The sequence below is a fragment of the Nelumbo nucifera genome, chromosome 5 (assembly GCF_055504915.1).
Source record: "Nelumbo nucifera cultivar China Antique chromosome 5, China Antique-T2T, whole genome shotgun sequence".
In the NCBI taxonomy this organism is placed as follows: domain Eukaryota; kingdom Viridiplantae; phylum Streptophyta; class Magnoliopsida; order Proteales; family Nelumbonaceae; genus Nelumbo; species Nelumbo nucifera.
The window spans coordinates 9,974,603-9,978,194 of record NC_142653.1 but is presented as its reverse complement, the minus strand read 5'-3'; the positions used below and the strand labels follow the sequence as shown (position 1 = coordinate 9,978,194).

General features: G+C 40.3%; 1 pseudogene across 1 annotated transcript; it reads left to right on the top strand.

Annotated features, from left to right (window-relative positions):
• The first annotated feature begins 1,965 nt into the window (after positions 1 to 1,965).
• Positions 1,966 to 3,350, top strand: LOC104606962 (protein IRX15-LIKE pseudogene; annotated as a pseudogene). The gene has a single exon (XR_016076091.1). The product of XR_016076091.1 is annotated as a protein IRX15-LIKE pseudogene (transcript).
• The last annotated feature ends 242 nt before the right edge of the window (positions 3,351 to 3,592 follow it).

The window sequence follows — 3,592 nt, the reverse complement described above, 5'->3', positions numbered from 1 at the left end:
GAATAGTGGGTTCAAATCATTACAGCAGGGCTTATATATATATATATATATGCTCCTCTCTCTTTAATTGTTTTGTACCAACTGGAGATGGAGGGGGTTAGCATGTTGAATGAAAAGAGCTGAGTTTCAGTTGCACATAAACCATGCATTTGCACGGTATATTTTCAAGTTGTCTCATTAACAGGCACTTTGTTTGTCCACTCGGTTCTCGGAAGTCAGAAGCTTTGGTTCTTGTAATTTAGCCACTGAATTTACTGTATGGCTTCGTTTGTTTGAGGTGTAAATCCAAAAATACATCGACATAAATGAAAACCAGTTAGATGTGTAAATGCAAAAATTAAACCGGTCAATATTAGCTTTACATTATAATACGTTTGAAATAAAGGCTCAGTTTGAAAAGAGTATAAATACAAATACGTACAGTGTAAATGTATATAAAATACAAGGTTTTAAACTCTACAAATTTGTATTTGTATTCTTTCCAAACTGAGCCAAAAGTGTAAATTTTAAGTGTATATTCCATGCTTGTTTGGAATTAAGGTGGCTGTAAAACTACACCCAGAATTGAAAGATGCCAATGTCAACCTGCTTAACCTGCTTATTTGGAATTAATATGTTTGTACGTGTACATAGCATGAGATTATCAGTGTAAAGAAAAATGAAAGTGGAGTTTTACACCTTTTTTCCATGTAAAATTATATGCTTACCAAACATGTATAAAATCAAACCGGGGTATAAAATTTACCCTGATTCGATTTTCCACCCCAAACAAACGCAACCTAAAGGGTTCAAACTTTAAAATGGTTTCAATAATATTTGATATTTATTTACCTATATATATATATATATATATTTATTTATTTATTCAGGAAAGAATTGGGAGATAAAAAGGTGCACACGGAGAGATGGGGGGAATAAGTGGGTTGGTTTGTCTTCTATTGTATGGAATTTTGGATTGCTTCTCCATTTGAGTACTGGTTTGTCTTAAACATGGATGCTGGTATCTGATGCACCATGTGATGCATGCTTATGTGGCACTAGGCAAGCTACTAAGACCCACCATTTTGAACAGTTGAGATGCCAGGGATGGGAGTGAGACCCATAACATCCCATCAGTCATCACCATGAATTGCAATTTGCAACGCTATTCACCCTCTGAAAAAAAAAAACAAAAACAAAATCTTATTGATTAATTGAACAGCATAATAGAAGCGTATCAATATTATCGTCATTCCATAAAAGAAGGAAGAAAATCACACTGTTCACTTCACGAGGGATGAGTCAGGGTCATGTATAGACTAGTACGGTAATGCTGGGGAGTGTGGGTTCTTACCTTTCATTATTTTTCTCTGTATCAGAATTCAGAAACATCTAATTGGGAGTTGGGACCACACCATCTGTTTTATTATATGCTTCAAAATTCAAACCGATGGAAATGCCTTTCCCTCTTCAGATCAGAGTTGAGACTTGAGACGGTTCTCAATTTGGTGGTAGGGTGGGACGATACATTTGATTTGAGGATGATTATATATGGAGAGGTCAAATTAAGGGGGCAATCAAATTCAAAACATTCTCCTGAATTACTTTCAATTGTTGCTTCCCAGTCCCAGACCCAGAGTCCCAATCCCTCCCTCTGTGGAATATCTCCAATTACCCCCTTTTATTAATAACTCATTTATTTACTAGGTAACTGCTTTCACCCTCCTTATTTATTTTTTAAACAAGTGATTAATTATGTTAGAAGAAATTAGAATGGAGAAGGATTAAGAAGGAAACACTTGTGTGTTCAGCAAGAAAAAATTAACACGTGTAAGGAACAATGACATCTCGCGGTTCTCTAGTTGGTAGGTCGCTTCCATTTGCACCATTTATGATCATCTATCATCTATCTATCGAGGCAAGCCAGGTCCCACTGTCTCTCTACTTATATTATTAAAATTTAACTTACTATCATATCATTGTTATTGTAGAGGTATCTGTTTAGTGATTACTGATTACCACCCCTTCGCTGTTTTTGTCTTATTCTAACCATTAACATTTCTACACTCTTTCAGACTTCAGTGCTAGTTTCATAACCCAGATCTCTCTCTGTTTTGCCCTCTCTCTCTCTCTCTCTGCTCATTTTAATTAGTTATAACCTGAATAGTCATGAAGACTGGCATCAACAACAATACCAAGGTCATCCTCATCCATCCCTCCTCCATTCACAAGCAAGGAGGATCTCACCGTCTTTGGCTTCTAGCTTTCGTCTCCTTCTTCACGTTTGCCTTCCTTTTCACTCTATTCAATATTAGAGATTCAGCGAGAGCAACCGCCGCCGCCGCCATAACCACCTCTTCTTCCTTCTCGGGTCAACCACAGCTGCCAAAGAGCGTTGCCGATGCCCTCCTCCACTACACCTCCAACTCCAACGCCACCGGCCGTATGTCGGACGCGGAGCTCAAGTCAATTGCGGACGTACTCCAACGCTGCCCCACCCCCTGCAATTTCCTCGTATTCGGTCTGACCCACGAGACCCTCCTATGGAAAGCCCTGAATCACAACGGACGAACGGTCTTCCTCGACGAAAGCGAGTACTACATCGTGAAATTCGAAGAAAAACACCCTGACATGGAAGCATACGACATCCAGTACACGACCAAGGTGAGCCAAATGAAGGAGCTCATCGCGTCGGCCAGGGAGCAACTCCACAACGAATGCCGACCCGTACAGAACCTGTTGTTCTCCGACTGCAAGCTTGGGATCAATGACCTCCCAAATCACTTGTACGAGGTGAATTGGGACGTGATACTGGTGGATGGACCGCGGGGTTATCATCCATCGGCGCCGGGACGTATGTCGGCGATCTTCACGGCAGGGGTTCTGGCAAGGAGCAAGAGGAGCGGGGATCCAAAGACGCACGTGTACGTCCACGACTTCAATAGGGAAGTAGAAAGAGTTTGCAGCAATGAATTCCTGTGCAAAGAGAACCTGGTTGAGTCCAAGGACCTGTTGGGGCATTTCGTACTGGAAAGAATGGACCCGAAGACTTTCCGGTTCTGTGGCAACACTACAACATCGTTACCGTCTGTATCATCATCGTCGTCGTCGTCATATAAGAGTATCATGAATCGATGATTATGGACCTAATGGTCTCTGTTTTCATGTTTGTAATACTTTTACATGTATTCTTTGTGTTTTTTTTTTTTTGCCTAATTAATACCGTGTATTTCATGAATCATGGTAGAATTAAGGTTGAAAAAAGAGAAAGAAGATGAAATATGTGAGAGGTTTTAAGTTTTAACTTTTAATATTGGCTACTGAAGAGCCGGCCGGAAGCGAGTGTCGGTGGAGAGAGATTTTATTGTCCATTTCTTCTCTCTTCTATCCTTTTTTTCAACGTAAACTTTTTGTTCTGAGTCATGTGAGTGGAGGGATGGTTGGCTTGACGAACACTTAAATGGTCACGTGATAAAGTGTTTAGTGGTGAGTTCGAATCTGCTCCTCACAATACGCGCCTCACACTGACCTCAGAGCACGTTTCAGCCGTGTATTGAAAATATCTTACCATGAATAAACATTTTTAGATGCACGGCTAACCGTGAAGAGGGTT